A 24,988-nucleotide genomic window follows, 5' to 3' on the forward strand; every position below is an offset into this window, starting at 1 on the left:
GTTAGTCTGTGTCTTTTTATTAGAGAATTGAGACCACTGATGTTGAGAGATATTAATGACCAGTGACTGTTAAGAGTCTTAATTTTGATGTTGTTTCCAGTCAAGCGTTTGTGTAGTTGTGTTTTTGCCATGGGATAGTTATCTATTTCCTGAGTAGTTTTGGTTGTAGCTTGACCCTATGGGATGGAGTTTTCCTTCTAGCGCCTTCTGTAAAGCTGGATTTGTGGATAGGTACTGTTTGAATTTGTTTTTGTCATGGAATATTTTGTTTTCTCCATCAATGGTTATTGATCGTTTTCCTGGGTAAAGTAGTCTGGCCTCGCATCTGTGGTCTCTTAGGGTTTGCAGGATCTCTGTCCAGGCCCTTCTGGCTTTTATGGTCTCTGCTGAGAAGTTGGGTGCAATTCTGATAGGTTTGCCATTAAATGTTATTTGGCCCCTTTCCCTTACAGCTTTTAATATTTTTTTCTTTGTTCTGTATGTTTTGTGTTTTGATTATTATGTGACGGGCAGTTTTTCTTTTCTGGTCAAGGCCTCTTGTATGTTTATAGGTATCTCTTTCTTTAGATTGGGGAAATTTTCTTCTATGATTTTGTTGAGAATAGTTTCCGGGCCTTGGAGTCTGATACCTTCTCTTTCTTCAAGCCTATTATCCTCAAATTTCTTCTTTTCATGGTGTCCTTCATTTCTTGGATGTTTTGTGTCAGGAGTTTTCCAGATTTGGCATTTTCTTTAATGGTTGCTTCAAGACCTGTGATTTTATCTTCTACACCTGAGATTCGTTCTTCCATCTCTTGGATTCTGTTAGAAAAGCTCACCTCTGTGTTGCTCGCCTTCTTCTCTGAGGTCTCACATTCTCGTTTTTCTTCTGTCTGTGTGTTTATCATTGAATCCATTTTCATCTTCAGATCTTGAACTGAGTTTTTTATTTCTTTCATCTGATTGTTTGTATATTCCTGAGTTTCTTCCATTGCCTCTTTATAGGTCTTCAGAGTTGAACCATTTTATTTCTTTCTTTCATCTGGTTGTTTGCATTTTCCTGCAATTTTTCCAGTTCCACTCTATGTGCTTCTTTTATGTCTCTCACCTGTTTGGCTGCGTCTTCCTGCCTTTGATTATGAATTTTATTTGTTTCCTCCATTAATATCCTCATTACTAAGGATTTGAGGTAATTTTCTTGTATTTCCATTGTATTTGAGTTCTCTGGGGTGTTTTCTTTGGGTTAGCTGGAAACTGGAGACACCATGTTGTTCTGGGGTTTTTTGCGTATGCTTTTACACTGTCCTTTAGACATCTTGCCGTCTTTGTTTTTGTTGGGTAGCTTCCAGAGTTGGATGGAGGGAGTCTGATGATAGATTCACTTGTTTTCTCACGATTTCCCTAGGCTGGGAGCTCTAATGCTTCACTGGTGTGGATGTTAGGAGGTTAGCCCTGTTGTTTTGGACTCTCACAGCCAATGATCCTCAGCTCCCCTGTGCTGTGGGTCCTGCAATCGTTCTGGGTCTCTGAATGAGTATTGGGTCAGGCCAAGGTATCCACAGCCTTCTGTGTCCCCTGCCAAGTCCAGCCAGGAACACTGGGCCCGAACCACGGGCCAAACTCAGCTAGATTCTCAGGGCCTGAACCATCTGCCAATTGATTTCTTGAATGCTCTGTGTCAGGCACTTTTCAGATTTAGAATTTCCCTTCATGGATGTTTCCAGCTCTGCGATTGTATCTTCAAGTCCTGATATTCGTTCTTTTATTTCTTGCAATCTGTTAGATAAGGCCACCTCTGAGATGCTTGCTTTCTTTTCTGATGCTTCTCGATCACGTTTTTCTTCCGTGTGTTCCTTTATGATAGCTTCCATCTTTATCTTCATGTCTTGAGCTGTTTTAATGATTTCCTTCATCTGGTTATTTGTATTTTTCTGAAATTCTTCCAATGCCTCTTTATATGACTCTTTTAAATCCTCAGCCCTCTTGTTTGCCTCCTCCTGCATTTGTTTACAGATTTTATTTGTTTCTTCCATTATCATCTTACTATGGACTTGAGGTCATTTTCTTGTATATCAATTGTTGTTGGGTTCTCCAGGTTGTTTTCATTGGGATTGCTGGGATCTGGAGATGCCAACCTGTGTTGGTTTTTGTTAGCGTTCTTTCGCTGTCCTCTTGTCATTTTGGTGACTCTGATGTTGGGAGGTGGTTTGTAGTGACCTTCCCTGTTTCAGAGTGGATAGTTGATGCCTGATTATAGGTAGGGTGCCCTTGCCTGTGGGGATCAGGGAGTATTTCCCTGGACCAGGCAGGTGATTCAGGTTCTACCCCCGGAGATTTTTCTCAACACCTTAGGCTCCAGGCTGAGTCATGCAAAGTAGGTTTCTGTTTGGGCCTTTTTACCTTACTGCTGTAATTCAGATCAGCAGTTTTGGGCTCTAGAGTAAGGTCAGCACACAAGCTCTCTGGTTATGTAGGTTGATCCCAGCTGCCTGTCCTTCCTGTTGCTTTGTAGCCAAGACCCCAGGTGGATCAGATCTTCTGGGCTGCAGCTGTCTTTTAGCTCTGCCTCTATACTCTGTAGAAGCGTCCAGCCACTCCCATGAATTTGGGAGTTCTTGCTGGGTCTGCAGGAGCTGACCCAGCTAGGATCTGCCTGTTGAAGATTACAGGATCAGTGCCTGGTGGGCCTGAAACAAAATGGTTTCAGGCCACTGGCAGTATCCAAGGAGGCAGCAATTTCCACGCCCCTGTAAGCCAGGACACTACCAGATTTCTTTAGATCAGCTGTTAGACCCTGCAAGCACGACCCATGGCTCCCTATATCATGGGAGGTCCTGTCACGCCCGCAAGAATGGACCCGGCTAGGTTCTGTTGTTTGGGGAGTGCCAGGTCAGTGCCGGCAGCCCAGGCGGGTGGCTGGTGACAATGGCAATTAAGACTGTTGGCGGGAATCCCCTGTATCTTCTCTTCCTGCCAGTGAAAGCCAGAATGCTCCCAACTCGCTTTAGGTCAGCAGTTAGATGCTGCAAGCAAGACCCACGTCTCCCGATAAGGTGGGCGGTCCCACTGGGCTATGGGAGCAGTCCACGCTGGTTTCTAACTGCCCCTGTTTGCAGGGTCAATCTTTTGTGTCTGGCTTCAGATTGGGCCCAGGATGCAGACTGCAAGCTACACACCAGTTCTAGCTGTTTTTGGTGAGTCCTGCCACCTGTGTTTCCACTCGGGCTAGGCAGGTGATCTCTGCAGTTTGGCGTGGTGTGGATGGAAAGGTTCAATGGTAGTTTCACCCTTCGCTGAGACTCCTCAGGTTGGGGGCTCCAGGAAATCCCCTCCCCAAATGGCAAGTTTGGGTTTTATGTGCCGACTGCAGCTTGGTTGTGGATCCCGTTTCAGAGTTTGGGGAGTGCGTTTAGCACCCCCGGGCTGTTGCGTGTCCTGGGGTTAGACCCACTGACGGTCTGCGGAGTTTGGGGTCCCACTCACCTACAGTTCTCAAAATCCAGCAGTCTGTGGCTCCATTCACGTTTCTGGTCTCCTCAGAGTAGATCAGCTAGGGTGCATACTGGTCGGCGCCATCTTGGAATCCCCCCATAATTTCTTAAATAAACCTTATCTCTGTTTCTGGGAAAATTCATTCCAACCATCTTTTTCATTAACATCATTGTTCTTAACAAAATTCCAATGGCAGCAAAGTTGGGTTAAACATATTATCTTTAATGGTGCGATCGGTTTACTCTCTACCTAAAGATAAACAAATTATCTACTAATTTGTCTTAATACCTCCTGCTACTCTGTTAAACACTAATTACTGCTATGCAATCCGTCCCACAATTCAGTACACCTGTCTCAGATGAGAGCCTCAGGACTAGTGTTACAATGTGGCTTTTTTAGATGGCCTTTTGATGATCATGAAACTGTGCTTTTGAGTTTTAAAACAGACTTCATCTAGCAGCAAGACATGCTACTAAGTGAAGAATATAGAAGTACTAAGTTTGTGAAAATTGCAATTTGGTTGTTTTTATTATCTGATTGCTTGATTAAGAGAAGATGACATATCAGTTAAATAGTATTTTTTTTAATAGTACTCTTTAAAATTCTGACAATCTCTTTCCTTTCCCATGCTGGATGTGGAGTTATGAGAAACTAGAGTAGAATAGAAATAGTAGATGAATTAAATGAGATCTCCTTGATAGTTTCCATGAGGTTGTCAACCAAGGTAGTGTGATACTTTACATTATTGCATATGTCTAAGGACATCCAAACACACTAACAATAATAACAACCATATATGGTTTATGTCTAAAATGAACTTGTATATAAGTGCGTCATTATTTTAGTGTCATCAACTCATCATTTATTTTGATGATTTAGCCCTTTGCACGGCCCATGGACAAGTTAATACACCAACACACACTTGCCATAACATTGTACATAGCACATATCTATGATGTCACCATCTTCCATTATTGCCCACTTCGCATTTATCTGTTAACATATAAAACCTTAGCTCTCTTTTTTTATATATATAATCAGAACTCCTGAACACATCGTAACATTCAATAAAAACAGTTGCTATTGTTTTTCTCCAAGTCTAACTCTTCCCATTGCCCTTCCCACTGTGTGCTGTACTCACACTTCATTAAAGCTAGATTTGCTTTTTCTCTCTCTCAAGCAATTTGTTGATTACAGGTGATGTTCTAAGCATGTTCTGGTTACTACATGATTTACCCAAATTCAGATATTGTTCAGCTCTATGTAGCACTGAATCCTTATTGTGCATACTCAATTTCAATTCCCAAAGGGAATGTAGTGGCTAACAACTATTTATAGTTTTAGTTCTAGGGTTTCTGATAGGCCTTTCTGACCTCCATAATTGTACACAAATAGGATGTACAGACACACAAGCTAACAAAGACCCACACATATAAAAACAAAAGTAAATCAATATTAAATTAACCAACACATTCCACATTTATTGAATACTAAACTCCAATCTCAACCTCCCTCATTACCTTGTTTGCTCGTCCTCTCAGAAAGAACATCTAACCCATCCTCAGTCTCATTATTCCAATTTACTGAGTACATGACAACTGTCATGCCATGGCTCTCCACCACTGTAATAATCACACTTTTTCTTCTTTCTTCACTTAAAATTTTGTTATGAATGCTACCTGCCAGATCACTGGACATTATGCCCACCATGATGTTGACCAAAAGAAGTCAACTACTATCATCAAGATTGATTAATATCTCTTTCCACTGAAAATCCAATCAGTCCAATATAGATAGACGTTGCATGCACTATGACTGGGAGTCATTTTGCTTCTGCTTCAATAAGATCATAACCTTTTGTTATTTGATCCTATAAACCTATGAACATCATCTATTATTATAACAACAAAAGACTATGTAAACACAAGAATAAAACACAGTTGGTGAAAAAAAAGTGTCATGATACTTCAGAGATAGGGATCTCTTTGGTATACAGAGTTCCTTGGATATCTAGAGTCAACGGACAAAACAAAAATATGTTAGGCAATTTAGAGAAGATATGCCTGGTCCTTCCCCAACCTGAAATGCCTAGGCAGATTGATGTCTATGGGAGGTCTCCCTCTCATGAGGAGAAAGGAAAAGAGGATGGTAGAAGGAGAGATGAGAGGGAGGGCCTTAGAGAGCAGCATTTAGTAGGGATGTGAAATAAATAATAAATGATCCTAAGACAAAAAAAAAAAAAAAGGATCTAAAAATAAGAATGACATATTGAGTCAGTGAATGTGAAGTTTGCTGTTTTCAAAAATACACTACATTGACAAACTCCTTGGTAAATTAATGAAATGCAAGAGAAAATATTTGTGTTAATAAAAATTAGATATAAATGGGGATCATTTCAAGAAATACCTTTGAAATTAATCTAGAAGGTCCTGTAGGCAGTAATTGGAAAACTTATATTGCATAATGATGGAAAATCTAGAGGAAATGAATATATTTCCAGAAAAAATTATTCACCAAAATAAAAGAAGAACAAGAACAATTTAAATAAATGTTATAATAAAAATTGAGCCCGAGGCAGTGATGACTCCTAACAACAGCAACAACAAACAACAAAAACAAAAACATAGCACAGGGATGGCAAAGTTTACTATTGAAATATATGAGACCTGTAAAGAAAAGCTAATGCCAATGAATTTCAAACCTGTTCATAAAATAAAAGGGAACGGAGCGCCACTATTATATTCTACAATGCTGGTAGTATGCTGATAGCAAAATCAGACCAAGGCACCTGAGGATGATAGGATAAATGGAGAGAAATGGAAGAAGGGCGGGAGGCTGGGACAAATGCAGGAATGGATGGGTAGATGGAGGGAGCCAGGGAGGGACGGAGGAGGTGAGGAAGTAGGACAGAGAAAGAAAAGAGGAAAACCAGACAAAAATACAACAGAATGATGGAAAGGATGGAAAGGGAAGAAGGAATGGAGGAAGGGAGGGAAAAAAGAAGGAGGCTAGAGATGGAAAGGAAAAAACTATAGAAAGTGTCAGTCATTAAACATACATGAAAAAATCAAAATGAAATGTTTACAAATGTAAAAAATGTTTAATACTAAGGCAATGAAAAAGAGCAGGAAAGCAAGGATGGTAGAACTCCATTTCTTCTCAAGTTGTGAATCTATTTGTGATTTTGGTACAATTATTCGGCCTCTTCTTGCATCATTATTTATTTATTTTTATTTTTTTTTTTAAGATTTATTTATTTATTATTAGGTATACAGTGCTCTGCTTGCATGTACTCCTGCAAGCCAGAAGAGGGCGCCATATCACATTACAGACAGGTATGAGCCACCATGAGGTTGCTGGGAATTGAACTCAGGACCTTTGGAAGAACAGGCAGTGCTCTTAACCACTGAGCCATCCCTCCAGCCCGCATCATTATTTATTTTAAATTTATTTATTTATTCATGTTACTTCCTGGTCATAGCACACACTCCCTCCTCTCCAAGCAGTCCCACTTTCTTTCTCAATCTCTTTCTCCTGTTTTTCAGGAAAGGGGATTTCCCTTTCCTATCAACCTAGGCTTATCAAGTTACCTCTGGACTAAGAGTGTCTTCTCCTCATGTGGCCAGTCAAGGCAGTCCTGCCAGGATTAAATGGTCAAAATAGCTGGCAGAGGGTTCGTGTGAAGAGCAGTCCCTGCTCCCCTTAATACAGGGCCCATAAGAAGACTAGGTAGCCCATTGGCTACTTTATTGAAGAGTACTAGATCCAGTCCAAGCATGTCCTTGCTTGACGCCTCAGTCTCAGAAAATACCTCTGGGCACTGATTAGTTGGAACTTTTAGTCTTTTGTGGAGATCCTATCACCTCCAGGTCCTTTTCTCATTCCCACCTTTCCAAAAGAAAATGCCTTGCCTGTGACTGGCTGTGATTCTGAGTATGCTTTGAAACACTGCTTCATGGATCCTCTCAGAAGCCGTCTCTGCCTAACACTTGCTGGCGAGCATCCTTAATAACACCGTGGATCACCTGGAAATTATTTGGACCACCCCTCAGTCTCAGCTATATCTGCTCTATATTTATCCCTGCACATCTTGTGGGCAGTGTGGCTTTGGCGTGGAGGTTCTTGTTGGTGTGTTAGTGTCCCATGTCTCTAAGGATACTTACCTAGTTAGAGGTTGTGCTCCCCAGCCTCTACGGCCCTTGCTACTTACTAGAATTATCGGATAGACTCCGTCTCATATTCTTCTGGGAGGTTTCCATGACTTAGGTCTCCAGCTTGTCACAGAGTTGTGCTTGCCCACAGTTACTCTTTACTCAACAGGCCTTTTGTTCTCCCACTGCCGATCTCCCCCAGTTCTGTTCTCGCCTCTCATATCTCCCTATGTTTCCTCTCCTACTTTGTTCCTTCCTTTCAATCACAACCTCTGTCTATTCCATTCCCCCCTTCTGAGTGCTGGTTAAACATCCTTCATTGGATGCTCCTTGTTACTTGTCTTCTATGAGTCTGTACACTGTAGTATGTTTATTCTGTACTATATGGCTAAAATTCCTTTATAAGTGAGAAGACACTATCTTGTGTCTTTCTGAGTGTGGGATAACTCCCTCAAGATGATATTTTCTAGTTCCATCCATTTGCTTGCAACTTTCATGATTCCTGTTTTTAATAGCTGAGTAGTTTCATTGTGTAAATGCACCACAGTGTCTTTATCCATTCTTTCTTTTTGATGGACATCCAGTTTGATTACAGGTTCTGGCTATTACTAATAAAGCTGCTATAAAGATAGATGATGAAAAGTACTTGTTGTAAGGTAGAGAATATTTTTGGATATATGGCAAGGAGTGGCATAGCTTTGTCTTGAAGTAAAGCTTTTTCCAAATTATGGAGATATTGTGAGATTGGTTTCAAAGTAGTTGTGTTTGGAGTCCCTCAAGCAACGGGGGAGAGTTCCCCTTTCTCTACTTACTCCAGCATGTACTGTCATTTAAGGTTTGATTATAGGCATCCTGAAGGGTGTAAGATGGAATCTCAGAATCATTTTGATTTGTATTTCCTTGATGAATAAATATATTGATTTTCAGATAAATAAAGACACTAAATAAATAGTATCTTAGGAGAGGTGGAATCAGAAAACATCCTTGAAATGCTCGTATGCAAGCTGTGCACAAGTATACACGTAATATGTCACAGAAAAGACTTTAAAGGTATGAAACTTACAATGGAATATGATTATAGTAAATTTTTAACAAAAGTATGACTCACAAGAATCATTATCCCAAAAAAGAAGGAGCATTTATGATGTACTCTCAAACAGTTATCACAAAGGACCAGTCACTCAGAATTCTTCTTACATGCCAGCACACTGAACAGACTTAATATAATACACACCTAAACAAAATATAATAGAAATGTAAAAATGATATTGAAAATATGTACAAATTTAAAAATTCCCCAGGAATCACCACCAACAATTTGGTAATCTAATATGTAGAAAATAACTGTGCAAAATTCAGTGAAGACAATTTGTTATAGCACCTTCTATTACCAAGTGACTCAGAGATTCTGTTGGTTATCATTGTTTAAATGTGATTCACAAGTGGAAGGAAATTCTGCAGCCCCAGTGCTATGAAGAGGACTTGGCTCTGAGGGAGGTACAACACACAATTCTAACATATTCCCAGACAACCTTTTAAAACAGAATACAGCTTGGGCAGTGATATTTCTCCAATGGCAGCACAAAACATGAACATATCTACAGAGGAGTAAATGGTCTCACTCTGCTTACTCTAAATCCCAAGTGTTTATCTGAAAGGAGACCTAGATGTCACCAGGGTATATTACCTGCATCTTTTATGTTGGCTTTTCACAATGCCATATAGCCTTATGTTTTGGGTTGTTTTTTTCCTTCCCTAGAAACAGTAGTTGGCTTGAACACTTAGGTTTTGGATCTAAGAGTTTGACACTTACACTTTAATAAGAATTTTTCTTATAGGCAGCTGACTTCTGTGACAGTAAGAAAGGGGTAAAAAGTTACTTGCAGCATGGTATAACCTCTTCTATTTTATGCACTGTAGTTGACTTATTGTAAATTTTCCTGCAACATAGCTGAACACAATGTTACCATAATTCAGTTGTATAGCTGTATCTTACTCTACGTGTATTCAAGAAGAAAACAAGAAACAGATACTGATAAAATAAATGAATTTATTCAACCCTTGCTAATATTAGAATGATGTAAATTTTAATTTTATAAGAAAATACACAGGATGTTTATAAAAATTCAGAGAAAAGAATGGAAAAATAGGTGGCTAATGTGATGAGACAATACCTATTTGTCCTTTCCCTGGTTGTGTTGCAATATGAGTCTAGTTTGCCTTTAGACTCAGCAGGTTATCTGTATTATCATCAAGTAATCTCCTCCTTGCTCCATTCTCAATCATTTCATAAGTGAAAATAGACTTTAAAAAATATCATAATAGCTTAATTTATCTTCCTTCTATCTGAGGAGTATCATTTACCAAAAATAGCAAATAGTCTTTTTAGTGGGAAACATGAGTAAGGATGACATGTGCTCACACCTGTGCTTACCATCAAGGTCTTCTTTACTTCTAGAGAAGATTCCTTAACCTACATCCCCCGGGTGTTTATTTGTTTGATGGATCTCTAACTTAACACTGGAAAGAGAGGGCTGGATATATGTAAGCATTAAGAGAGAACCAACTTAGATAGATAATTTTATTCCTTCTCAAGTAGCTGATAGGGTTGAAGACCAGATAGTTTAGTTTTACAGTTAAGTTAGTTGTTTTGACGTTAAGATATTTTTAGGTCTAGATAGATGTTTTAAGATAATAGAGATGAGATATCTTTGATATTGATTTACATTCCAAATTTTAGATGCATTAAGATGGGGAAGATATTTTCTTCAAGGTTGCCAAATAAAATAACCAAAACACTATGAGTGTAACATTTATATAATTCTTGATTTTTCATGGTTTATTTTGTTGTAGGTAGTTTATTGTATATATGTGTAATATTATAAATATATGTAAAAAGAAAAGTAATTTATGGAAACCTACAAGAAGAACTTTATGACAGGCAGATCTGGGTCCTGGAGTCCTCCTCAAACTAAGGCACCAGCCAAGGAGAATAGAGGCAGTAAGCTTCGAACCTCTACCAAGACCTAGCCGACGAACAGGATATTCTCCACTGTTGAGTGGAGAGTGAGATCTGACTCTCACACGAACTCTGGTGCCCCTTTTCTGACCATATCCCCTGGATGGGGAGGCCTGGTGGCACTCAGAGGAAGGATAGCAAGTTACCAAGAAGAGACTCAATATTCTAAGAGCATATATAGGGGGAGGAGGTCTCCCTCAATCACAGACATAGGGGAGGGGAGAAGGAAGGAAGTGGGAGGGAGGGAAGAATGGGAGGAAACAGGGGAAGGGATAACAATCGAGATGTAATATGAATAAATTAATAAAAAATGTAATTAAAAAATTTGAATGCAATAATAAAAAAAGATACAACCAACAAATACATTATGGATAATTGAAAGATAAATTTTAAAAAGTCTGTTTCTGACACATAATATACAAATGCATCACTGCTAACCAGTGCTCTTTAAGGGGAAGCAAGCAGTATCCCCTGTAACACTAATGTTTGTTTGTTTGTTTGTTTGTTTGTTTCATTTTTTGTTTGGGATGAGTTATTTTGGTGAATGTCAAAATTCTGGTGTTAATCACAATGTGGACACCAGATTAGTAAAACTAAGCAAACAACAGAATGTAAAGCCAGGCCAGAAACATTTACTAGAGCCTTAGCCTTTGAATGGATTTAGAGATCAAGATATGTTCAAAATAAGTCTTATTTCTAAGTCAAGGAAGAGTGTGATTAATATAAAATTTATCAGTGAATGACTGAGTGCTCTTTCTGTGTTGTTCCAGATGAATCTGGATTGCTTTGTTTCTCAATTCTAATTTATTTTACTTTCAAGTGCTAATATCATTTAAGATATTTTCTGGGAGTTACTTTGACCATAAGTATATGCAATACAATATTCTTTTTTGTTTTAGTTTTGCTTTTATTTATTTTTAATTTAAAAAGCAATTTACTCAGATTGCATCCCAATTGTTATCCCCCTACTTGTATCTTCCCTTTCCCCTGTTCCTCCCACTTCCACCCTATTCCCCTTCCCTAAAGCTGGAACAGAAGGGGACTTCCTCCTCCACCAAATGATCATAGCCTATCAGGTCTCATCCAGGTAGCATACTTCCTCTTCCTCTGAGTGCCACCAGGCCTCCTCACCAAAGGGAAGTGGTCAAATAGGGTGCACGAAAGTTCATTCCAGAGGCAGCCCATGTTCTCCCAACAACCAGAGAGAATGAGCTCTCCATTGGCTACATCTGAAAAGGGGGAGTCTAGGTTTTCTTCATGCAATGTCCTTGGTTGGTGCAATAGTTTGTGCAGGTCCCCCAGCCTTGATGGTCCACCAGCCTTGATGGTCATCTTTTGGGATTCCTGGACCCTCTGGGTCCTTCTACCTCCCAATCTTCTATACTAGTCTCATCCAGAGTCCAATAGCAAGTCCCAAAATCTGTCCCAATGCCCTACTGAGTGAACACTCTCAGAGGACATCCATGTTGGGCTAATATCCAATTGTGAGTGAGTATATACCGTGTGTGACTTTCTATGTTTGGGATGTCCCACTCAGGATGATCATTTCTAGTTCCATCCATTTGCCTGCAAATTTCAAGATTTCCTTGTTTTTAATAATGTAAATGTACCATGTTTTCTTTATCCATTCTTTGACTGGGGGACATCTAGGTTGTTTCCAGATTCTGGCTATTATGAATAAGGCTGCTATGAATATAATTGAGCAAATGTCCTTGTTGTGTGATAGAGTAGCTTTCAGGTATATTTCAAGGAGTGGAATAGCTGAGACTTGAGGAAGCCCTATTGCAAATTTTCTCAGAAAGTTCCAGATTGATTTCCAAAGTGGTTGTACAAGTTTTCACTCCCAACAGCAATGAAGGAGTGTTCTCCTTTCTCCACATCCTCACCAGCATGTACTGTCATTTGAGTTTTTGATCTTAGCCATTCTGATGAGTGTAAGACAGAATCTCAGAGTCATTTTGATCTGAATTTTTGTAATCTTTTTGTTTTATGTAACAATAGTCTTTTATTTTTTCTGAGGCTATAACTATCAAAAACTAACTTACTCTTTAAAAACATAAATTGTTGTAGTGATATTCATAACATATTGTCAATATATTATCTCTGAGCCAGGGAGCCATTATGAAGCATCTCTGGATTCATTGTGAAGTCACTGCACGTGTCTAGTTTCCTGTGCATATTTCTCACTGTTTTATATGCCCCTCAAGCATACAAGACTTGTGACATCTTATGAACAAGAAAAGAAGTGGCTAGCACATTTGCTGAGTCATTTGATTGTGAAATTACATGAAGGACAAGAGGTCCTTAGTAGTAGGAGTGGAGTTGATATTGTTGGCCCTGAATCAAACTCAAGTCATTGTCATGTATAACTTCATGTCCTGTGTGTTTTCAGATATTATTTGTAGTAATGTAAAGTAAGAAAAATCACACACACACACACACACACACACACACACACACACACACACACAAACCCCTCAGTTAATATTGGTACCTGTGGGGAAATGTGAGATAAGAAACTGTAACACCATCTTGGGTGTTGGAAACTTAAACTCTTCAACTTTAGAATTAAAAAAAAAAAAAAAAAAAAAAAAAAACTGTTCGTATTCACAATGATTCAATGACTGAAAAATTATACTATCACCTAAAGTTATACTTGTGTAATATGACAGTCTAAATGAGGCACCACTTAGAAAAATGATGAGAAACACCAAAAGACCAGAGGAGAAGATCTAGAGTAACGGATCCATTTCACATATTATTGAAGCTAGCAAAACTGCCAAATATATTCTATTAGGGAGAAAAGAAGATCTTGGCATAATTGTTTTGAAAACTCCAATAGTGGAAGAGAGAATCAATGTGTAATTTATTGAAAAGTAGTAAGTACTGTTAACATTTGGCTGTGACATGCTTGGAATTATCTGTAATCTGGTACTCATAGATAGGGTGAATAGAGATTATTAAAATCTTGGAGAAACAAATTAGAATACATGTTGTGCATAAGGATGAGCATGACCCCCCCCTTGGAGATTTTTCTACATGAGTATAGGAAAAATTAAACATGGGATACACTTACTGAGAGCAAAAAAAAAAAAAAATATTTTGTAACAAGAGAAGATCATCTTATAATGATTTAATGGCAACAAAGAAAGGAAATAGCTGGCAGAACACATGTGACATTAACACAAGTATTATCTAGTCATCGCTCATATCCTTTTTCACTTTTATTTTTAGTGCGTTGGTGTATTGGCCATATGTATGCCTGTGTATACATGTCATATTCCTGGAACTGGAACTGGATTTACAGAAATCTGTGAGCTTCCATGCCATGTGGGTGGTAGGAATTGAATCTGGGTCCTCAGAAAGAAGGGCTAGGGCTTATAACCACCAAGACAACTCTCTAGTCCAGACACCTCTAATTTTTCTATAGATAGAAATTTGTTCCAGTAAGTTCTGGGATAATAGATTTACTTATCCTATGTTAGTCCTTGGACAGACATTTTGAAGAGAAAGTGTGAGTACATGAATGTTATAGTGATCTACTACAAACCATTTATATCAGAAAATTAGAGTAGATTTTTTGGATTTCTTCACTTGTTAATGCCCAGCTGGTGCTCTGGAGAGGTCCAGGGTAGGGTCTCTGGTCCTGGATGCGGATGCTCTTCCAGGTCGCTTTACCTCTTGGATGGCCAGTGCTGATGGCTCAGGCAACCGATCAGGATTGAAAGAGGAAGGAGGTAAGGGGGAAAAAGAGCCCAAGGTTTCTTCTCTGGGGACTGTCTGTACTGTGGCTGAGGAGGAGAACTTAAACTGACCACATTTTTCCTATGTCTAAGACTGTATAAAAATGGCTTCTGGCTAGAAACTGCAAGGGGATTGTAAAAGGGGGCTCTTTGGTCTGTTGATAGGCCTCTTTGCAGAGATCTCCAACAAGTTGGTGTAAACTTAGGCTATATTAGCAGGAGAAGGCTGACGGCCCTGAGTCTGCTAACTTATTTGCAAATCTACAGAGAAATAAGAAATAAGAGAGAGATAGAAAGTAAACCACTCACACACATACGTTCAAGAGAAAAGATGATGAGATCAGGCATCTTAACTGCAACTGAAGTCAGGTTTCCCAATGTTCGGCGCATACATTCAAGAGAAAAGGATCAAGAGAAGAGGTGGATGAAGTCAAGCACCTTAACTTCAACTGAAGTTAAGCTTCCCTTTTCTCCCAGCCCCGTTTACTGTAGAAGACTATACTTATACTTCTGAGAAAAGGGAATTACCTCATAGTCAGAAGAGTACAATTAATCGCAAAAATAGATGAATTCTAAAATATAACAGGTTACATGTTTTAAATCTAAACATTTCTTATCTATATATCCATTACATAAGTTCATGGTGAGTTCAAAATGATGAAGGTTGACAGGGTCTAAGGTTAATAGGGTCTGAAGCCTACAAGAGTATATGACTTATCAATTAGGATGGACCTAACTATACATTATCCAGCTATCTCTTAGTTCATTATGGGCTCAGGACAATAATTTTGTCTGTCCTTCATTCTAAGAAACAGAGTAAATTCAGACATCTCTAGGTAACTTTGTTCATTCATGCGAAGTTTAAACAAACTTGCCTATATTTATGGTGAAACACCAGGATTCGTGGTGCCATCTGCAGTGGAGGCGTATCTGAGGCACAAATCTGCTACTAGACTATCCTTAGTGAGGCATCTGGAGGCCCACAAAGGTATTTATTACAGCCATAAACTAACTTTAACTTTCAAAACTATTTGATTCAAATCAGGAATTCCATAATCAGGGATTAATTCATCTGAATAACAAACAGTACATCTTCAATAAGATTCTGTAGGAAGTTTGCTCAATCAGAGTTGGTCAGTGCCCAGAAACTAACAATTCACACCAATGCCAGATGTAATTACTTTTGGTTTTTTGAGATAGAGTTTCTCTGTTTAATCTTGGCTATCCTGGACTCACTTGGTAGACCAGGCTGGCCACAGACTCACAGTGATTCTCCTGCCTCTGTCTCCCTGGGTCCTGGGATTAAAGGCATGTACCACCATGCCCGGCTCTAATGCCAGATTTTAGAGAGATGCAGAAAAGCACAATTGACAGGGTAGTCAGAGGTTGGAAGAAATTCTGGGGTACATTATGATACAGACCTTGCAAATACCGGATCACCTCCAGAAATCTCTCATGCCTACTGGACTTCCCCAAATCAATGGCTCCTTACAGCATGTCAGAGTCTGGAAGCAGTTTGGCGGTGTCTCATGGCACAAGACCTTGCAAACACCAGATCACCTCCTAGACAGCCCACATGCCCAGTGAGCTCCCTTAACAGGTTGGCTCTTGGCATTCACTGTCTGTCATTATGTCTCCCTTTTCATTTTTGATTTTGTGGATTTGAGTACATGCCATGTGCCTCTTAGTTTGGCTAAGTTTCTATCTTGTTGACTTTTCTCAAGCACCAGCTCTTGGTTTCATTGTTCTCTTTCTTAATAATTTATTGATTTCAGCCCTGAGCCTGATGATTTCCAGCTGTCTGTTCTTCTTGTATGTGTTTGCTTCTTTTTGTTCTAGAGCTTTCAGGTGTGTTGTTTAGTTGCTAGTATGAAATCTCTCCAATTTCTTTATGAAGGCATTCATTCTTATAAACTTTCCTCTTAGCACTGCTTTCTTTGTGTCCTATAAGTTTTGGTATGCTGTGACTTTATTTCATTGAATTATATGAAGTATTTAATTTCTTTTTTTTATTTTATCCCTGGCCCAGAGGTCATTGAGTAGGAACTTGTTCAGTTTCCATGAGTTTGTAGGCTTTCTGTTGTTTCTGTTGTTGTTGAGTTGCAGTTTTAATGCATTGTGGTCTGATAAGATACAAAAGGTTATTCTTATGTTCTTGTATCTGTTGATATTTTCTTTGTGGTCAAGTATATGATCAGTTTTGGAGAAGGTTCATTGAGGTGCTGAGAATATGGTATATTCTTTAGTGTTTGGGTGGAATGTTCTGTAGATATCTATTAGGTCCATTTGACTCATGAAGTCTATTAAGTTTTGTCATTTTTCCATTTATTTTCTGTCTCAGTGACCTATCAATTGGTGAGATCGGGGTTTGAAGTCTCCCACTATTATTGTGTGGGTTACAGTGTGTGATTTAAACTTTAGTAATGTTTATTTTAAGAGTATGGATGCTCTTGCACTTGGGAAATTGTCCTGTATGGAATACGGGTTGTTATATATAATCCAAAGAACAAGGATCAATTGCTTTTGCCTTGCTAAGAATTGCTGGTTTTTCATTGCTCCCACATATACTTATGAATAATCAGTCTTCCATGGAAACTTCAGTCCACCTAATATTACCTGATCCAATAATCACTAGTGCCTCCCTTTTTAACCTACTATCTTCCCTGAATTGAAGACCACCACCACCCATTTCCTCTTTTACATATTTATGTAATTCTATGGGTTATCCAAAGATTCAACAGCAACATTTGTAGTGTAAGGAGTGCTGTAAGGAAATATATGACAATTGTCTTCCTGACTTTGTGTTTCTTCACTTGGAAGGACTGTATTTAACTTCACCCATATACCTTTCAGGTTTACTATTTCCATGCTATTAACAACTGGATATATTCCTTGTTTCATTGCATATTTTTATTATTTCTCCACCAGGTGAATAATATCTATGTTATTTGCATTTTGAGGCAATTGTGGAAGGGCTGTCAGTGAACATTTGTGAGCTAATATCTCTGTAATAAGATGTAGAGTCCTTTGTGTATATGCCCAAGTGTATTACAGGTGAATCATGTGCTAATTAAAATTTATGAATAAATAGTTTTCATGAGTTACCTTTCATGCTTAAAATATCATATCCTATCAACAAACCACTTGTGACAGAGGAAAGGTTAATCCGGCTTTAATGAAATATGAGCAGGACAGCACACAGTGGAAAGGGCAATGGGAAAGTTAGACTTGGAGAAAAAATACAAGCACTGTGTTTTTTGTTTAATGTTGTTTTTATTGAAAGTTAAGATGAAGTCAGTTGTTCTGGTTATATTCAGAATCAGATTTAAGCATTTCATGTGGTAACAAATGAATTCTAAATGGGAAGTTGAGAAGAACTGCTACTTAGTATTGGCCCGAAAGGGTTAACTAAGGATTCTGGGGAAGAGCTCAGGGGCTGCCCCTCCTGGAAGGGTTGGGTGGCTCTGGCTCTGCTCCCAGAAGTCTTGGCAGTAATTCCTTGTGAACTCCTTGATAAAGCTAAGCAGTTATTGGTTCAAGGTGAGGGAAGGCTTATAGGTATCTTCTTTCTTGTTCGTGAAATTTTCTCCCCTGACTGATTCCCAGAACGTGTTTAGTCTAATAGGTATGGGAACCAAGTTTGTTATTGGTAATATTAATGAGAACTAATGTTACGCGCCAAGCCAGAAATATGCTACTTTAGAAATGTATAAAAGTTGTGCTTAAGAAATAAATCGTTGCTATTTGCCACCAGAGCAATAGTCCGCCCGTTTCTTAAGGCTACTTGTCACCAGAGCAGTAGTCCCCCTGCTTAAGGCTACTTGCCACCTGAGCAGTAGTCCGCCTGTTTCAAGACGTTCGCGGAGCTGGTCTCCGTCAGGAAGTAGTGTAAGAAGGTGACACCGTAGCCATGTGTTATGTACAGTGTTTTGGCAAGTAGTTGTTATTGTATTAACTTTTCCATAGGTTATGCAAATGGACAAATAGTCACCACAGATGGTGTGCTGATGATAGTAAAATAATGGAAAACTCATGAATGTCTTCATCTCAAACACTAATCATATGTGCTGGTTATTTATAATAGTGTGTGTGGTTGTCCCTTAGACATCAACAATATATATGGTGACCCTATGGTAAACTTCTTCAAGGAGACTTCTTTCAATTTATCTTCCATTTCTTTTCTTCTTTAGTTTCTTTCAACTCCGCTTCCAGCATGGTAAAACCAGAAGCAGAAAGTTCAAAAGTACTTTTTGATTTATCTGTCTTCTTTTCTTAATCTAACAAACAAATAAGAAAAAAAAAAACAACTAAATTGCAATTTTCAGAGACCGAATGCTTCTCTAGTAGATGAAGGGCTGTTTTAGAATTTAAAAATCATAGGTGTGTTTATCATCAAATGTCCAGATGTCAAAAGCTGTAGTGTAATACAAGTCCTGAGGATTTTATATGGGAACATTGTACTGCACTGCATGAAGAGTTTTACAACAGTCTGACTATCAGAATTCATATAAGAAAAATAGTGAAGAAAGTTGTTCATTGCCCCTTTTTTTGCCATTTTTCTTTGCACCAATTATTTAGGCTACTTAAGATAATATATCTAGTAGAACAATATTGCCATTGGAATCCTGCTAGAAACAATGGCGTTAATAAAATTACTGGGATTTTTTTCACAGGAACAGATAGAAAATTTATGTAGAGAAAAATAATACAAGTAGAGACAGAAAAAATGTAGCTGATGAAGTCCCAGAGACAGGCTCAAAACCTGATAAGGAATGGAAGTCCTTTTCTGACTTAAAAAATTAAGTTAGTAAAAATGTCTTTTATGTTAGTAACATCTAATTTGGATTTTGTTCATTTATGGTTATGAGTGATATATTGCATAGTTTTTCTTTTATCTTTCCATCTCTTCCTTGTTTTTTGTACCCTCCCTCACACGCTCCTTTTCTCTTTTCCTTCTTAGTGTCTTTGTAACTTTTTGCCAACAGCACAGTATTAGGTTTGTAGAATATGATAACATTTTTCCTTTCACTTCTATTTTATGAATCAGTTTGTCTTTCTCACTAGCATTAGCTTTTTTTAATGCTTCATCCTCAATGTTTATTATGGTGTTTATTTAAATTATTTTTGTATTTGTTTAATATTGGGAGGTCATTTGTGACTGGAAATGTATCTCTTTCTTTAGAGATTCCAACTAAGTGCAATATAAGTTTTCACAATCTTCAACATTTATTTCATTGGAATCTCTTGTAATCATCCACATAGATTTCTATTTTTTTACTAATTTGGATTTGATTCTCTTCCTTTTGTATATATCTTTACATCTGGTTCGAATCTTCCCCACCCTCCTCCCCTCCCAGTCCCTTGCTCTCATTTCTCCACCTCACAATTTTCCTGTCCTCTCTTTATCCTCAAAAAAGAAGAAGGCTCCCATGGATATCACCCTGCCTAGGCATATCAGGTTGAGTAAGACTGGGCATAACTTCTTCTATTAACTGACATAATTTTTGTTGAGTCCATGTACTCTAAATAACTTAGGATCACTGTATCTTAAAAGGGCAACACATAACTTTACCAATTTTCTTTCAGTTTTAATGTTTTTCATAGTTTCTCTGCTATTAAATTGCTAGCTGATATGTCACAGGTTTATAGAATTATACATCATAGAAGCTACCGAATTTATTACAGAAAAAGAAAACTGACTTCCAAGAAGGTTGGAGTCAACCTCTAACACTTTTTTTTTTTAAGGAAAGAGACTGTCATAGATATTGATGGTAATAGTTGACTTCTTTTAGTCACTATCACGTTGTGCTTAAGGTCCAATGATCTAGATGATCATCAACCATAACATAATTTTAAGATAAGAAAGCACAAAAATTATGATAGCTATCCTGGTGAGCAGTCGTGGTATGGTTGTTATCAGTAACTCAATAATTTGAAATGATGAGACTGAGGATGATTTCAAAGTAATTGGTGACAAGGAGAGAGCAGGCAAGGTAATTAGACATTATATATATATATATTTAGTATGTTTAAATGAATTTGAATTTTGTTGGTTTCACTTAATATTAATGTAGTTTCATTGTATATGCATGGGTGCTTTGCCAGCGTGTGTGTCTGTGCATCTCTTTTATGTACCAATTATGGAGGACAGAGAGTGTATCAGACACTTTGGAACTAGAATTATTAATGATTCTGCTACATGGAAACTTTCCTGTTTTGAGAGGTGAGTAGGAGCAATTCATTTTGTAGTATTACCCTGTGCCTGGTTATGCTTATTTGAAGAGTTTCTGAAACCGCATTAGTGTCCAAAAATCGATTTTGGTGTTGAACGTATATATCTTTTGAATGTGAATAGATGATATTTAAATGATTTTTTTAGGAACGTGTATTCTTTTTCTTTTGCTATTACTCTATCCACTTTTCAATATGAGCAAATGTATGCCAGTCAGTAAAAACCCTCTGTCATAAGATGTATAGTGGAGCAATGTACATTCTGATTTTACCAAGGATAATTTGATCAAGTGGATCATGACTTTAGAGAGTTTTAAAGCTTTCCTAGAGTGATACTCTAATTTTCTCAGCCTTACATAACCAGAAACAACAATGTTGCAAAAATTAACTATCCTGTTTATGTAACTATCTCGATTGGTATGGGTAATTTAAGTTTTCTACATGAATAGTCACCCAAAACTCTATAATATTGGAGCATCATTCTTCAACCTTCTGGCCCAATATATCTGGCAGACATATTTGTGAGGGAGGAACTATTGAGGACTTGCTTATCCTGTCTTGTCAGAGTTTGGCTGTTGACTCTGCCTCCATCCAAGTTTTCCCTTTTCTAAGGGAGAATTCTGTCTGTGGTAGAAATGAGGGCGTTTTGCCCAGGGGCTTGTTTGCCACATTTGAATCCATCTCCATAAAAAGGTTCTTTGATGCTCATCATCTTCTTTGAGGTAGGCTGGGTGTCGGCAGGAGTTAACCTTCATTCTTTTCAACCACCTTCTCCAAACAGGATGCCAATGTCCAGTATGCTCAGGTCTGATCCAATGTCAGTGTCTGGTTCTTTTGTTCTGAAAGCATATAATCTCTCACAAGCATCATGCAGTCCTAAAATTATAAGTATATAAAAGGTGTGCATATGCATGGAACAATTAAGGCTGGATTTCTGAAGATAGCTGTAAATCTTCATTCAATCCATATGAAGAGTAGCATCTAATAGCAATTTGTAGGGGTTCTTTAGTCAACAAGTGTAATTGTCTATGCCTAGATATTCACATTTCAGCAAGTCTCAGAGCTAGTCCCATATGGTGTCATTAGCAATATAAGTTACCTGCTTGTTCTGCAGTTTAAACTCTTCACACCCTGATTATAGCCCACTCACTCAATTCCTCCTGACCACCCCTACCTCCCTAACTCCCTCTCCCTTCCTCCAATAGTACTCAGACAGGGGAGTACTCTTTCTCTAACAGCTGACCTCAGCCTATCAAGTCTCATCTGTATTAGCTGTAACCTCTTCCTCTGTAGCCTGGCATGCCCCTCTTGCCCGGGATAAGTGATCTAAGTTCAGCGGCCAGAGCGCATGCCTGATGTGGTCCCTACTCTCCAGACATGGGATCCACAAGGAGACTATGCTACTACATCCAAGCAGTGGGTCTATGTCCACATCATACATGGTTCTTGGTTGATGTTTCTGACTCTGTTTTGTAGTGTAGTTATCCTGTATTATGTGTCTAATGTCTGATTATGAGTGAGTATATACCATGCGTGTCTTTCTGGGTCTGGGTACCTCACTCAGGATGATCTTTCCCATTTCCATCCATTGGTCTGCAAATTTCAAGATTTCCTTGTTTTTAATAGCTGACCAGTATTCCATTGTGTAGATGTACCACAGTTTCTTTATCCATTGTTTGATTGAGGGACATCTAGGTTGTTTACAGATTCTGCTATTATAAATAAAGCTGCTATGAACATTGTTGAGCAAATGTCCTTGTGCGGTGGAGCATCATTTGGGTATATTCTTGAGAGTGGTATGGCTGGGTGCTGAGGTAGAGTTAGTCCCAGTTTCCTGAGAAAGGACCAGATTAATATCCAAAGTAGTTGTACAAGTTTGCACTCCCTCCAGCAGTGGAGGAATGTTCCCCTTTCTCCACATCCTCGCCAGCATGTGCTGTCACCTGAATTTTTGATCCTAGCCATTCAGGTAGGTGTAAGATGGAATCTCATAATTGTTTTGAGTTGTGTTTCCTGATAACTAGGGATGTTCAGCATTGCTTTAAGTGTTTCTCAGCCATTTGATATTCCTCTATAGAGAATTCTCTGTTTAGTTCTGTATACCATTTTTAATTGGATTACCTAATTTGGTGGTGTTAAATTTCTTCATTTCTTTATATATTTTGGATATTAGCCCTTTGTCTGATGTCAGATTGGTGAAGATCATTCCAAGTCTTTATGCTGTCATTTTGTTTTGTTGACAGTGTCCTTTGCCTTTCAGATCTTTTCACTTTCATAAGGTTCCATTTCTTGATGTTTGATCTTAGGGCCTGAGCTTTTGGCATTCTGTTCTGGAAGTTGTCTTCTGTGCTGGTGAGCTCAAGGCTCTTCTCCACTTTCTCTTCTAACAGATTTAGTGTGTCTCGTTTGTGTTGAGGCCTTCAATCCATTTGGACTACAGTTTTGTGCAGGGTGATAGATACGGATCTATTTTCATTTTTCTACATGTGCCATCTAGTTTGACCAGCACAGTTTGTTGAAGATGCCTTCATTTTTCCATTCTATGGATTTTTCTTCTTTGTCAAAAATCAAGTGTCCATAGGTATGTGGGTTTATTTCTGTGTCTTCGATTCAATTCCATTGATCAACCAGCCTATTTCTATGCCAGTACCATGCTGTTCTTATTACTCTTGCTCTATATTATAGCTTGAGGTCTGGAATGGAGATTCCTCCAGAAGATCTTTTATTGTAGAGGATCATTTTAGCTATTCTGAGATTTCTTTTTTCCAAATGAAGTTGAGAATTATCTTTCAAGAATTGTGTGGTTATTTTGATGGGAATTGCATTGAGTTTGTAGATTGCTTTTGGTAAGATGGCCATTTTTACTATATTGATTCTCCTGGTCCATGAGCATGGGAAATCTTTCCATCTTCTGAAATCTTCTTAAAATTATTTCTTTAGATATTTGAAGGTTTTTTTCATACAAATATTTCACTTTCTTGGTTAGAGTTACACCAAGATACTTTATATTATTTGTGGCTACTGTGAAGGGTGTTGTTTCTCTAACTTTTGTCTTATTGCTCTAGCTAGGACTTCAAGTACTATGCTTAAGAAATATGAAGAGAGTAGACAGCCTTGTCTTGTCCCTGATTTCAGTGCAATTGATTTAAGTTTCTTTCTATTTAATTTTATGTTGGCTATAGGCTTGCTGTATATTACCTTTATTATGTTTAGGTATGTGTCTTGTATCCCTGCTCTCTCCTGAACTTTTAACATGAATGGGTGTTGGATTTTGTCGAATGCTTTTTCAGCATATAAGGAGATTTTCATGTGATTTTTTTCTTTCAGTTTCTTGATATGATGAATTACATTGATGGATTTCCATATATTGAACTACCCCTGCATGCCTGGGATATAGCCTAGTTGGTCATGGTGAATGATAATTTTGATGTGTTCTTGAATTCAGTTTGTGGGTATTTTATTATTTTTGCATCAATGTTCATAACAGAAATTGGTCTGATATTCTCTTTCTTTGTTGAGTCTTTCTGTGGATTAGATATCAAGGTGACTGTGGTCTCATACAATGAGTTTGGTAATGTTCCTTTTGTTTCTCTTTTTTGGAATAGTTTGAAGAGAATTGATGTTAGCTCTTCTCTGAAGGTTTGGGAGAATTCTGAGCTGAATCCTTCTGGTCCTGGGCATTTTTTTTTTTATTGGGAGATGTTTGATGACTACCTCTATTTCCTCAGGTGTGATAGGACTATTCAGGTTGTTTACCTGATCTTGATTCCATTTTTGTAGTTCGTAGCTATCAAGAAAACTGTCTGTTTCATTTAGGTTTCTTAATTTTGTTCCATATAGGCTTTTGAAATAAGACCTGATGGTTCTTTGGATTTTCTCAGTGTCTGTTGTTATTTCTCCCTTTTCACTTCTGATTTTGTTGATTTGAATACTCTTCTTCTGCCTTTAGTTAGTTTGGTTAAAGGTTTGTCAATCTTGCTGATTTTCTTAAAGAACCGGCTCTTGGTTTCATTGATTCTTTGGATTGTTTTCTTTGTTTCCAATTTATTGATTTCAGCCCTGAGTTTGATGATTTCCAGCCGTCTACTCTGCTTGGCTGTGTTTGCTTTCTTTTGTACTAGACATTTCAGGTGCACTGTTAAGTTGCTAGTATGGGACCTCTCCAGTTTCTTTATAAAGGCATTTAGTGCTGTGAGCTTTCCTCTCAGCACTGCTTTCATTGTGTCCCATAGGTTTGGGTATGTTGTGTCTTCTGTTTCATTGAATTTTAGGAAGTTTTTAATTTGTCTCTTCTCTAGATGTCATTGGGTAGAGAGTTGTTCCTTTTCCATGAGTTTGTCGGCTTTTGGTTGTTTCTTTTGTTGTTGAGTTCC

This window comes from Acomys russatus, chromosome 31, assembly GCF_903995435.1.
Source record: "Acomys russatus chromosome 31, mAcoRus1.1, whole genome shotgun sequence".
In the NCBI taxonomy this organism is placed as follows: Eukaryota; Metazoa; Chordata; class Mammalia; order Rodentia; family Muridae; genus Acomys; species Acomys russatus.